Source organism: Nilaparvata lugens, chromosome 9, assembly GCF_014356525.2.
Source record: "Nilaparvata lugens isolate BPH chromosome 9, ASM1435652v1, whole genome shotgun sequence".
Lineage (NCBI taxonomy): Eukaryota > Metazoa > Arthropoda > Insecta > Hemiptera > Delphacidae > Nilaparvata > Nilaparvata lugens.
The window spans coordinates 28,394,198-28,409,401 of NC_052512.1; the positions used below are offsets into that span (position 1 = coordinate 28,394,198).

At 32.9% G+C, this 15,204-nt stretch overlaps 1 protein-coding gene and 1 long non-coding RNA gene across 2 annotated transcripts in view; one reads left to right on the top strand and one right to left on the bottom strand.

The window, feature by feature from the left end:
* The window catches only part of LOC111055300, a 151,400-nt gene that overhangs the window by 124,269 nt on the left and 11,927 nt on the right, over positions 1-15,204 (top strand). The gene's annotated exons all lie outside the window — the stretch shown is intronic.
* Positions 756-3,661, bottom strand: LOC120353098. The gene is made up of 3 exons (XR_005572189.1): positions 3,530-3,661; positions 2,069-2,187; positions 756-853 (listed from the first exon to the last, which is right to left on the bottom strand). It is a non-coding gene; the product is annotated as an uncharacterized LOC120353098 (long non-coding RNA).

The following is a 15,204-nucleotide window of genomic DNA, read 5'->3' on the forward strand; positions in this document are numbered from 1 at the left end:
GGGAGTCTACAGGATGTAAGTTAGGAAATGTTCTTTCTTAATGTGTAATTAAAACTATGGTAATGTAAAAATCACATTGTCATTAGTTGAGGCTCAATAAAAAGTTGCCTATAAAATGATACCTTACTTTAGAGATATTCATTTGAATTAGAGTAGCCATTCAAACTTTTATTTACTATAATGTTCTAAACGCTTATCAATTTAAAATCAAAAACCTTGGAAATATAGTCTAGAAGGTAGATTAAAAGTAATTATATTTGAGTGGCTTGGAACATATATAATATTTTCAACTTTGGCTTGAGTTATTTTCATATTCAAAGAATTTACCGTTCAATGCAGTACATAAGTACTATTATTTAATCTTAATGCAATATATAATTGTGATAGCTTACCTTATTTTTATAAAATTCGAGTCTATTATTTTACATGTTACCTATAGTATTTGCCAGTCAGCAAGTTGAATAATTTTATTATTCCCAAAGAAGCAGAAGCCATACAGAACCAATAAAGTTGTTAATAAGAGTTCGATGCTGTTGGGTTGAATATAGTTTTAAAAATCCCTCAAGTATGAACCATCAAAACTATTTATTAGCTTCATGTCACTTGCTGTCTTCTTAAAACTACTGAATTGAAGCAGTTAGCAGGAGCGATCGCCCAACCCCCCCAAAGAGGATATTATTATGAATAACATGAAATAAACACATCAAGATTTACTGAAAATATTAATATATTTCTTAGATTAGTCCATCTCTTTCTCTGTAGGCTACTACATCATACATGAATTATATCCATGGAATATTATTCATAGTGATTTCTTTGTCATCCTCTACTTCTGGCTGGTATACCACTAGGCCTGAAATCAAAAAAGTTATAACGTATTATTCATTATAAAAAAAACTTTGCAAAGTGAATTCTGAAATTGATTGTTTGTAATCTGTATAAGTTTCAATTATATTTCTTGGCAAGGAAACCCCAATAATGAAAAGTAATGTTATATGAGAAATTCCAACAGTCAGTTGAATTATTATTAGCATCAATCTCCATGTAGGAATTGTTATTAATCAGTGTGTCCCAAGGTCAAAAGAACTTGTTAGTGAACAACATATTTTTGGATACCATGAACAATTCATTCATTTCTGTGGTCAGTAGGCCTACTCTCGACCTTTGGTTTATTTAACTCTTCAAAAATATACTGCATAGAGTAATTATTGGTTCTATATTTAGAGAAACAAGTTTAATGAAACAAATGGAAATATAATCAATTAATTGCTTGATCTGAAATGATGATTATCTACAACATTATAAGTAGAACTAAGTGATTTAAAAATGAATACCAAACTGTAAATACATAAATCTCTCTAAAAACAATGCAGCTATTTCATCCATGAATTCAATTATAAATTTTAAAAGGTGGAATCACTGTCATTTAAGCTACTATTCAGTGTTTTTTACCAGCACTTGCTGGTTGAATTTTTGAAGTCATCTATTCATAGTTCTAATGTATGGTCATTTATAAAGTTCAACATTCACTCAAGATCAAGATGAACAGTTGAGAAGAGTGTTTAAAAACAATGTATTCACTCATCATTCAGGGAATAGAGCTGTTCATAATATTTGGGATTTCCTCCATAATGAAATAATTCATGTAACAAAATCTAATAATGTGATAACATTGAATCAATAATCTGATGTTAAAATGTTATCACATTATTAGATTTTGTTAAATAAATTATTTCTTTATGGAAGGAATCCCAAATATTATGAACAGCTCTATTCCCTGAATGATAAGTGAATACATTGTTTTTTAAACACTCTTCTCAACTTGATCTCATGTGGTTTCACGTAGTTTCGAAATATTAAAATTTCCTGTAAGCTATTAATGATTTTGTAATTTAGTCAGTTTTTCAATTATTTTAGTCATATACCATATTTATGTCTTACTATTTGAATATCTAACATTTTCAATCAATAATAAAACATCGTGGATAAACTTTTTGAAAAAATGGGAAACTGTATAAAATGACATCGCCCACATATAGTTTAAAAAATGTGCGGAATTTGATCTTACCTAACTAACTTATTCTATCTATGGGTTCCAAAGAATTTTTCCATCCTGGTCAACAAAAATGAATTCATATGCATTTCCTTTGAGCACATTCTCTTCAATATTTTGTTTGTAAATGGTACCTGAAAAAAGGAACATATTTAATTTTTCAACATATATCCATTTTGGAGATAAAGTGAAGTTGATCATCAATGATAATACATAGTTTGGACTTTGAATAAATTAGAAGTGAACTGGGTCTCAATAAACTATTTACATTAGATAGACTATACATACTGTAAGTATATAGCCTACTTATTGTAGCACATAACAGAAAACACTTTAAAGTTCTATAATATAAATTAAAACAGGAGACACACAACATAGATGGGTTAAAAACACTAAAAAACTTACATTACACTCTCTGCTCGGTCGAGGAAAGGGACACAGTTCTTTGAAAATTTCCGATTATAATGTGAGCTTTCCAGTGTTTTTAATCCATCTATGTTGTGTGTCTCCTGTTTTAATTTTTACTATTTACATTGATATACCTGGCATCACGCAATATATCGATCAATAGAGCATGAATAAGTTTTTCAAATACATTACTATTTAAGTTTCAAATGAGTTTGGTAGCAATGGTCAACCAGAAAATAGTACCTATTTTATCTTTTTCCAATGGCAGTCTTTCAATATTCAACTACACTGACTCTGATCAAGTTATTTCTATAACAATCTATGTACTAATTTTGTTTCCAAGTGAATTTGAATTAATTAAAAGAAGATCAATTTATAGATAGGTACCAAAGACAAAGTAAAAAATGTTCTGATAGTCAGGTTAGTTTTGTTATTGTATTGATAAACTAAGGGTTTACAATATTTTGAGTTGCAACAAGGATAATGGAAGTTTAGGACTTGGAATGTAATGGAATACTTCAAAGTCAAATGATGATGTTATTTTCAATAAATCTGTTTGTGAAAACTACTAGCTGCATTATAAAGAATGTATTTTGTGATTAGGCCAACTCAATGGAAGTGTAAAAGATTGTTAGCATGAAATGCTATCTTATCTTATCATGTAATGCAAAATGTTATCTTGGTTGAATAATGTTTACAAACTGATCATTTAATGTTAATCTAATCAATGAAGTTTGAATGAGTTTAAATGTAAATATTTGATTAGATTTTTCTCTTTCTTGTGATAATTTTCTACCATACACAAACTGGCTAGTCTAGGCTTTACATTATTATTAAACACTAGAAATTATACTTTAAATAAATAAATAAACTTTCGTCAACTTTTAACCTCTTGAAAAATGAAAAAGATAGCAATTTAGACCTAGAGACTAGGTTATTAAAGGCCTACTACAGAAGGCTACCTGAATAAAAATTGTAAACATGCTGGTAGGCTACTTATAAAAATTATATCAAATTGTGTATGGTAGATCTAGCCTACTTTATTATGAGAAATTTAAGTCTACTTACTTGAATCCTCTATCACATCAGCAATTTTCAACCATATTCTATTTTTCGAATAGGTAATTCGTTATGCAGGTCTGGAAAGTACAAAACTTTGAACTGTCGCATCAATTTATAACGAATTTCACGCCTTTCTGTAGTAAATCCATTTCCAATTTCTCTTGTAAAAATTATAAGAATAAAGAAACCAATAGAAATATTTTATACCTCAATTTTCTACTGCAAATTAATTTCACAGTATAATAGTAGCAATCCGAAATCTGACAACCAACAGCAAAATAATATCAAAACAAACCATCCAACAATATTAAAGATTGAGGTTAAAAAGAACATGGCGTCTGATCCAGAGAAAGATTATTCTGCCGGTGTCATGTGTGATCAGAGCAGAAAAATATTTCCAAGCTGTCTGTTCCCGTCGACAGAATCCCGAAATTAGTTCTTTTTCGACAAAACGGTTCACGAGCAGTGATAAGTAGAAGCAAAATAGCATTGTGTTGATAGGCCTTAAAATGAACGGCAAAATGAATGACAGTTCGTCTCTGATTTGAACAGTTCTTTTTTTCTGCTCAACTTTCTGCCGATGGGTGAACACTCCCATAAGAACCAATGTTAATTTAAAGTGAATTCTGTCGTCTGCCCGTTACGAAAACACGGCTTAAGAACGGATTTTGAGATATTTTGCATCTAAGGGTTTCAAACGATCCTTTTAAGTAAGGTTGTGAACATGGTAAGGTGAAAGCCATATAGAACTGAGATGATTGACACATGATATTCTAACATATGTTGTAATCATTGGAAAGCTTAAAATAAACTTATCAATCAGCTGATCCAATCAATTTAGCGTTTATCGAGAGCGCGAGCTTGCCACGTTTGAGTTCTATTGTTGTATGCTTGGCCAGTTCGGTTTGCGCCTTCTATCAGCAATATATGGAGTCTCATACATTCCAATTAAAACAGAGCACAGAGATTTTCTTTGATAGGAGTTTGTTGATAATTTTTTTTTTTCAAATTAAAATTTCATTGCCTTGAGAAATCACATCGAAAACTTCCACAAAAAACATTGGCAACAAGATTACAAAAACAAAATGTCAAACATATACCTACATTTATTTGTAGCACGACCAGAAAAAGACAAACTTGAGTACGGTACTGGCCGTGAGTTCATTCAATATAACTTATTATTATATTTTTTGTTAATATTTTGTGAATAAAAAGTACGAGTTGATGGGAGATGTGAGTAATTCCTTATATTTGATCCAAATGGTTATTCATATTGTAGTAGTCAGGGTCACTGCTACCAAAAGATTTTTATTCTGTAGTTAATAAATTCCATACGTACCGTATTGATTGTCCATAATGTATCCAGTGTCCATAATGGGAGTGATTGAACTACTCAAAATTGATGGCTTACTGGTCCCTCATAGAATTTATAGTATTCCTGGTGATTCAGCCTGTCTTTTTTCAGCGTTGACTATTGATAATAAAGCTTCATTTACAACTAGCTTACCCGGCGAACTTCGTACCGCCAAAAAGTAAATGTATCTTGACTTTATTTGGTGAATCATGAAATTTATCTGACAATCAATATTTTCATTGAATCTCAATACGGACTTTCTATGTGCTTAGTAATGCAGCATTCGTTATTCCAAAATCATATTCTTCTCAATCAATTGGTAGTAATATCTATCAGTAAAGTGTTGAATTGAAAAAAAAGTACATAGATAGGTTAAATCAGTGTTTCAACGATTAATTCAATGTTTTCATAGTTGTTGATTGTCAATGGATGGACCAGGAAATATGTGATGTACGATGAATCACACAGAATTCCATATTCATTCCATCTTCCATTTATGGATGAATATAAGCTAAGCTAAATTCAAAAAAAATGTAAATTATTCTGTCATTCTTCAGTAATTAATAAATGCAATATGAACAACTCTCTTTCGCAGGTGAATAATTATTTTTCAACATTCTTCAGTTTCTTAATGATAGGGGAGTGATAATTATCTGTATGGTTCCTCTAAGGAACCATTATCTACAGCTGGTACCAATCAATTACACTTTAACTCCAAACTACCGTTTTAATACCAGTACACAATTTATCACAGGGTGACGTGTTCATTACAGCTAGTAACTTTAGATGCTAAATCATATTATCACAATATGATCTTGAATCATGATCATCTTTCCGTTCTTCGGTAGTCGCTCGGCTGACAATTTCGAAAACCTAGGTGTGTGAGATAGATTAATAAATAATTATTATCAGCCCCTTTTTGAATTTCCTGTTCAGAAACAATCCTCAATATTCACACAACATATTCCCGAAGTTTCATGCCGTTCTGTCAAGTAGTTTTCAAGTCTATAGGGAACAAACAAACACACAAACAGACATTCATCTTTATATAAAATATAGATTTACATTCGGCTCAAACAAAAGCCTCTATAAATGGAGGTAGAATGATAAGGTTGACAACTTTCAGTTTTGTTGTTTTAACATTTTTGTTTTCAAATCACTTCCAAAAAGTTCATTTAGTACCTACTATTATGTTTGAGACACTTCTGGCGCTATCATAGTTTTACCACTATTCTGTTACACAGTCCTATCACTTGCAGTCGTTAACTATATCTAAAACTAGCAGGGTACCCGTTCTTCGCTACGGGAATTTAATGATCAGATTATTTTAGTAAAATATTTATATCCTGAATTCTACCAAAGCCGTTATAATCGCTTTTGAGATCCATCATACAAACAAAATTGCTTGCTGAATATAACTTGAATAATAAATTGATATAGTCTCGTCATTGTCATAGAATTTTGTATCCAAAAAGGTGCTCTCCCTCGATGAAAATGTTTTTGTATATAGGACCGTTTCAAGTTTCATTCAAATAAATTTCTATAATACCTAGTTACCCAAAAATCGTTGTCAGTAAGTGTAATGATTAGTTGCGCTTCTATCACCTCAGTTTGAACAACACATTCAACTCTGTTGAAATATGCATTGACTGCGTATTTTAAAAAGCAATCAAAAGTTAGCGATGCCTTATGGTGTCACCCAGTTATGCACCACCATCTTATGCACTCATCTTGACATCAGGGAATATTTTTATTGAATCATGCAATGTTTTCAAATTATATTGCTAAATGTTATAACCACAGCTGTTAATTCCCTCTCTTCCTCTCTTTAGTTTTCAACAAACGATCAAAATTTCTGTTTCAATAAGCTGCCACTTGCATGATCAATTTTTCCTCTCAAGTTATCTCGGAGATGAGACTCAGCTCAAATTTTTGTATCACGGAGATTTTTGTATTTGCTAGGAGCATCTTATGATCTGCCCTCTATCGATAATAAATAAAGAAATTAGGCCACAGCTTGGCATGAAAATTATTGAGTCTAATCATTTGAACTATTAATTGATGTGTTGCGAGTGCTCTGTTGAATAGTAGACTAATTGCAGCGAATTTTGTGGAATATTGAGCGGGGCTTAAGAGTCGACCTCGACTTTATCCATTGGCAATTAATATTTCTCGTTGACAGTTATTGAATTAGCAGTGATCATGTTATTTTTGCTTCTGCTTGATGCAATTGTAAATAGAATTCCAAATGAAGTCTATTTGGGATTGGTTGACTCCATGGATCTCTTGCTCTCTTGCTCTCTTGCTTATTCTGGAATTTCTGGCATAGCCTATCGCTTGAGCTGGTTTACACCGAAGGCGCAAATACATAGATCCACTACATCTGAAAATAAATCTATCTCTAAACGCAGGGTAGTTATTGGCCAAATGTTGATAGCTCAATCCTTATGGATTCTATTAGATTGAACGGAACTTGACTAACACATATGTTCATCAAATGTTCACATTTTGTTAATAACTTTGGTGTGAACGCAGCTCTACTCTTCGTTTCACTTATTCAAAAGTGTAAAAGCAGCCAATCCACTGATTCTTTCTTCCATGGAAGTCCATTTATGTATAAGAGTCCATTCATAATAATTAGTCTAACATTTAATGTAGCTGATTTCTCATGTCCTAAACTTTACTACCATAAATATTAAAGTGGGAATTTTTAAGTGGACATTTTGATGTTAAATTGAATAATTCTGAATATAGTTCATTCAATCACTTTGTTTATTGACTATACCATTATATGATTTCTTTCTTTAATCTTAGCTTGAAACCAAAAGCTTAGGGATGAATATTTGAATGTAAATTAACATGTAACTTAATTCAATTTCTATCTAAATTGAGAACTTCAGTATTCACTTGTGATTCATTGATATAAATATCAATAGGTCTGTCTTGTGTCATGTAATGACATCAATATTGGGGACCGAGCTTAGCTCTGGAGTACAGAAGCATAAAAAATTTATTACGAAAGAAGAAATTATAATATAAATTCATAGTTCATACAGAAATATTCTATCTAAATCACAGTGATTTGAGATTAATTCCCAGAGGAATGCAAAAATTTCCCTCACAAAGGCCCGGTTGCACAAGAGCCGGTTGAATTTTCATCCTGATTATTTCATGTGAACCAAATCAGAGAAGACCATTTCAAAAAGATGGATCTACTGGATTTATCAGGATTGGAAATAATACGGCTTTTTTGCAACCGGCACCAAGTACCTGATTGAATGATTACAAAAGTTCAACAGCTGAGTCATAATTTTGACATAGTCCCACACACATGAACTCGCTCACTCACTTCCATCATCAACAGACGTCGAAATAATTATTATCAGCTGTTTTTCCAAGGATGAATAATAATTATCCTTTCAATGTCCTTCAGCAAGTATTCTCAGGGATGAGACCTAGTGCAATCAAATTTGTATATTATAATCCTACTATGCTCTGAATTTGGTGAGAATCATTACAGCCGTTTTCGAGATCCGGTGAAATACAAACAAATAAACATCTAAATATCTAAACATCCAAACATCTGAACATCTGAACATATAAACAGGAATTGCTCGTTTAATAATATAGGATGAAAGGAAATAGGACCAGCTGATGGAATATTATGTTTTTTTTCGATATAGTTTTAGCTGATTTTGAAACATGAAAATATCAGGTCCAGTAGCTCAAAAGCCTGTTCAATTTCAATCATGATTAAATTCCTTCAGAACTAATCAGAGCAGGGTTTTTTCATAGAAGGCTTCTCTGATTGGTTCTCGTGATATTCAGTCCGGGTTAGGAATTAACAGACAGGACAACTGGCTCTCTCAAGGCCATGGCTGTGTTGAAACATAGAGCAACAGAGGAACCAATACAACAGAAGCTGAAGAAATTAGTCGCATTTCTATCACCTCACAATAAACATCAATTCAACTACGGTACCATATGTTTGGAGAGATCAATTTTATAGTATATTTTGCACCTAGAGCAGAAAATGAGATTTTTCCGGCTCGAAATCGGTTTTCAAGTCCAAGGCCGTAGGCCGAGGACTAGAAAAGATTGAGAGCCGGAAAAACACTTTTGCCTGTGGTGCGAATGCTATTTTTCGCCACACACAAAAATAAACAATATATTTCTATTTATATATATATATATTATATATATATATATATATATATATATTATATATATATATATATATATATATATGAGAATAGTTGTTTACTAAGCACTTCCAGAAGCAGAAAAGGAAGGTGATAGCTCTAGCAAATCTGAGGTAATCTGAATACAGTATCAGGAAATTGTCCAAGTATTTCTATTTTCTATTCTGATTTGTCTAAATAACCTGAAAGATTATGTTCAATTATGTGGGAGGTTGAGTTTATATTTTCTTATTCTTTCAAATGACAATAAGATGATATTATTATAAATGTTTTAATCATCGAATAATGAACACAAATATTGAAAAGTTTTTTGATCAGCTGTTTTTTGATCACCTTCTTTAGTTCCATGTTAGCGGCTGGAAAGAACTCTTTCCGGCCTAGGCCGGAAAGACACCTGTTCTGACGTCAGACGAGAGTCGTCTGCAAACAATGTCTTTCAGATCTACATAGGGACTGGAAAACAGCTGCTCTCTGTGCAGTGTGGCGAAAAATTTATTTTGCTATCATCCGGTCACTTTCTGTACCTATTCTTCCAGATGTTCCATGAATACTGCAATGTTTTGAAATAAGATCGCTAAATTTGGTAACTCAATCACAGCTATTATAAGCTATAATCTTTTTCACTTGCTCACACTTTATTTCTCATGTTTTCAACAGAGTATGGAATCTTTTTTTGATCAGCTGCTACTTGAGGGACAAATAATCATTTCTGAAAGAGCTTCAGCGATTTTTCCCAGAGTTGAGACCTGTTCCAAAATAATTTTTATATCGCAAACGTACTGTATACCTAATTTAATAGAAAAATGTTAGAGGCGTTTTCGAGATCCGTCAGACACACATACTACAAATCCGCAAAGACACATATTTAAACAGAAATTGTTCGCTTAGTACAATTGACTTCAATGATTCTGATTTCATTCAACGAAAGGTTATTTGACATAATAATAACAACGGGTATAGAAAGTGAATATGTCAAACAAAATTGGAATCGAAACTAATAACAGCTGGCATAAAAAGCAAAAATGGCAATCATAATATTTTGAAATCGAAACAGTAGCTATCATCCTATCTCCATCTGATCTAATGTAAACAAATTATAGTAAGATTCTCATCAATGTGTCAGCATTATTTAAATAGGGAGCATTGATGCTATTAATGAGGTATACTGACAGTTTCAAGTGAATATCAACGAACTGTTATGCATATTCTCCAATATTTTTATGGAAAGCTATCTTCTATTTTCTTTGTTAACACAACTAATATTTGAGAATAATTGATTCATGGGAAAAGCGCCTTACTTCTATGGAAGATATTTTTACATTAGGAAAAGCAACAACAGCTTCTTGGCCTTTTTAATAAATAACCCCTTTCTTTCGTCAAGTTAAATTCTGGCCGAATATCCTCATTCTTTGCACACAGATTCCACAACGGACACTTCTGAAGTTTCAAAAATACCCTCCATTCATCATACTGAATGATTGAAATTCCATGGAAACTGTTCAAGCTGTTCACGCGATCTGTCAGATATACAAACAAGATTAGTCTTGATAGAATAGGATCAATTGATAGAACTCCCGTCATGAGAGTTTGTTTTATGAAACATAGAAATTATCTATACTCCCAGGAATAGAAATAAAAATATTTATTCTAATATTTATAAATTTGATTACCCTTTTCAAAATTATTCAACATAACATGTTTCGGCTATAAATTATGCCATTATCAAGTGATTGGCAAATAAATAATAATATGATATTCTCAGGATAACTCTGATTGAAGTAGCAGTGCCCAATCAATTTTTTCGCGATAAATGCATTTAATCTTCAACTTGGTGCCAACCTAATGAAATAATCGCAACTTAATGCCAACCTGACAGAATTATTAATTGGTCGCCAGTTTATCAACTGTTTCGAATAGGTACTCTTTCCAGATTATAGTTCTATAATAACATAATTATGATATGGACATTTCAATTATAATTAAGAGATTGGGAGAAGGAGAATATACATGCTAGAAGACGAACTTTAAACCCTTAAAACACCCCTTAGAGTTGAAATATTGCCAAAAGATTTCTTACGTGCACCTATAAAGGACCAACTGAACATACCTACCAATTTGAACGTTTTTGGTCCGGTAGATTTTTAGTTCTGCGAGTGAGTGAGTGAGTGAGTCAGTCAGTCAGTCAGTCAGTGAGTGAGTGCCATTTCGCTTCTATATATAGATAGTCTACAAGCGATTTGGGAATGATGCAGAGTTGGTGAAGGAAAGTGCTATCTGCTCTGTCTGATGACAGACGAGGATAGCAAACCATAATGTCAATCATATGCTTACTTTCAAACCTGAATCTCATCATAGAGTATTTCAAAAACGACCCTTAGAGTTGAAATATCGCCAAAAGAATTCTTAGTGAGCACCTAGGACGTATAAGGAAGCTATATTCTAAGTTTTGTTGCAATCCACCCGGTAGTTCTCTAGAAATCGTGATCAGTGAGTCAGTGTGTCAGTGAGTCAGTGAGTCAGTGAGTCAGTGAGATAAGAATATTTTATAAGTATAGATGAAGTAAAGTGTTGGCTTATACACGTACAGGATAGGGAAATTATGTTTGACGCATCATCACGTCTGAACTACTGGACTAATTAACTTGAAATTTTGCATATAGATTCTTAATTAACCAAGGATGGTTATGGGTCTATTTTCAATTCTTCAAAATGACATTACGTCATGTTTTCAGTTTGTCAACTTTTAGAATAGATCCTTGCGGAGCACGGGTTACTGCTATTAATCAACATAATGACTTCAGACATTAACATAGTAAGTTACTCCAGTCACTATATACATTGTTGCTTGCAATAAATATTGTAGTTCTGATTTTTCAATATTTGAATTTAAATGAATATAATTCATCAGCTTAAATCATGAAATAATCGCGACAGAAATTCGGAATTTAGTCAAGGTGGTAAAGAATTTTCTCTTCTCTTGACTCCAATAAACAATAGAGGCCTACTCTTGATTTCAATACCATCAGAACGTTACAGCGGATTGATGAAATGGCGATCACCAGTTTTCCATTTTCTTTGTGATTTTACTTATCAAAGTATAAAAGCATGAATGATTCATCATAGGAATCCATGCTGGTTTTAAATTAATTATGTAGAATTCCATGCTTCACAAGCTGAGTTGTCTTAAATACATCTCCAACCATCGTTTCTCATAACATGGAAATGACGTGACTGTGAAAATGAGGAAACTATCTTAATTTTGACGTGACAACGTCTTATAAATTGGTTTGCCGGGAGACACTTCAAGAAACTGCGTTACGTTCCCACGTTATGCGCTCACAATGAGAGCGAGTGAGAGCGTTCGTTTCGGTTCACGGTCGTCTGGAAAGAGCACGAATAGGAGCAGTGGCGAGCAACGCTCGCAGCAGCAAGCCCAGCAACCCGAAGCATTCACCTGGAGAGAGAGTGAAATGGAGCAGTCAACCTGCGCAGGCGCCGCAAGCAATCTCCTGCGACTGCGCCACTAATTCAAAATGTCAAGTCAATGGTTGTCTCTCTCGCTCTTAGGTGGGCGCGGGCTAACCATGCCCGAGTGGAAGGGACACGTGCCTCTCACTCACTCTCATTGTGAGTTATTATTTCATCCTTCTTCCTACTATACGAATGAATATTCACATTAAAATTATTTTACCACTCAAAGTCGTTGTCCCATAAAACTTTCGCCCATACAACTTTCGCCTTTACAGGCAACCATGCAATGGTTGTTTTCTTCTTTTTTTTCTTTGAACGTCCGAATCGTACTTCACCAGCGCGCATAATATTTTAATATCGGGGCACCGAGCTTCGCTTTGGAGTATAAAAGCATAATATTTATTTATTCATTTATTGATACACAGAACACAATTCTTTTAAATGATTGGGGAAGGACCAACAGGCACAGCCCAAAACCGTTTCTTCCCCAAATTCTGATGTATACACTATAAATACGGTAGTCCAAAATGTAGGTCATAATCCACACACTTTTGAATTTATATCAAATTTCCACTCCAAACATTTGAAAACAGAAAAGTTCGAATTTAGATTTTTTACATACAAAATTGGATAACAAAATAACACTCACTAATCATTTAAAACCGTAGAATAATGATTACGGTAACTATAAACATTTTGATATGGGTACTTTTTTTCAATAATGGATCTTGAATAAAATATTCTTTTCCTACAGTTACCTTGAAAAGTGGCCATTCCTGCACTGATTACAGAACGCAAAGAATCACTTTTCCGCTCTAGTGCGGGAAAAATTTTTCCTGCACTCCACATTTGCAACATGGTAACACAAAATAGTTGGTGGGTTATATGGAGGATTAGTGTACGAAAACAAAAATTATGTTGGTAACAATGACTGTGGTTAGATTTAGATAAGAATCATTTCAATGGCTACCCTACATTATGATAAGATCCCAATTCCAAAACAAGAGTAATGTTTATCTAAATCATAATTGAATAATAACTTATCATCATATAATGAATAATGTTTATTTTCAATTGACAGTAATAATTATTTCAACTATAAGCAATGAGAAATGTAGCAAACACACATTATGTAATTCGAATTTTCAGGTTAAATAATTACCGTTCGAAATCCATGTCAATAAATTAATAAAATAACATTAGAATATACTACAATGAAATATTTTCTGTTGTCTATGTTATTTTATAAATATTTTTTTGTTTACTTATATTATTTTTCGGTAATTTAGTAAGTTAACCATGTCTAAATATCTGAATAATGTTTTTAGTTGGATGAAACGAAGTTAGGTACGATTCTTCCCGCTAGGTCGCGCGCTTGTCGGTTCAGCCATTCAGCCATGCTGTTGGCATGTATTTTGAATACAATTTTTTGTTTTATCTGTATTTTTTCTGATTCTTGAATGAATAAAGATGAGAACTTTGGCTGAGAATTTTCAACTTCAATTGGATTATTAATTTTTAAATGAATTAAGTTTGTTATTAATAACAGCATCACACACACAAACATTTGATGGTTTTCAGCCATCATTTTATCCATAATTACCCACTTTTCATATTCAATGGTACTGTAGGAAAAACTTAATGTGAAATATATGTGCGCAAAGTTCCTCTGCTGCACTCAACAAACCATTCCGCCCTCGCCTACGGCTCAGGCGTAAACGTTTCTTTCGGTGCAGCAAACTGTCACTTTGCGCACTAGTTGCACAAATAACTATTTTGGTCATGTCGTCAATCAGATTAATGTTGATCAAATCGATTAATCTAAAATAATTGCCGGATAATACTTCTCGTGAGATCAGCTGATTGATTGCATTAGTTCAACAGCTGAACATAATTCTGTCTCACTCCAACACAGGCACTCGCATCTTCCGTTATCGACAGACAACGAAATTATCAGCTGTTTTTCCAAGGATGAATAATTATTTTCCTTTTCTTGTCCTTCAGCGAGTTTTCTCAGAAATGAGACCATGTGCAATCGAATTTTTATATCAAGAACCTCCTATATTGAAAATCAAAATCGTAAGAGCCTTTTCCGAGATCCATTGAACATACACAAATACATAAATGAATGCATACATACAGAAATTGGTCGTTTAATATAATAGGATTGAGAATTGTTCGCAGCAAGTGGAAGAGGTGGTTCTGTTTTGCAATTTAAGTTTAAATACAACTTTTCATATTCATTGATTACAGATATACTCAGCTTTGAATAGAGGAAAAATGTAGGTATGAAAGGAGTATTCTGGTGCATCCTGCACCAGACTACCCCAAGTTCAAGGTTACAAAATGTCACCTCAAGGTCAAGGTGAACCCAAGGTGAGAATTGAAGATAAGGAATGAAAATATATCGGATTATATTCTTGAGATAATTTGAAGTCGTTAGGATGCAGTTGGGGTGAGCTTGAAAATATAATATAGAAGCTTTTAGACAGGACAGATTATTAAGGTGAGAAATCACCTTATAAAATGAAGCAAGTTCCATAAACCAAAATTTTACATTTGCCATTTCAGTTTTCTCAAATTAACTTTCCAGGAAGTGACTTGCAGTAGCCTTGCAAGATGGACTATCTCTTAGAGTGTCAGTAAAATTGTAA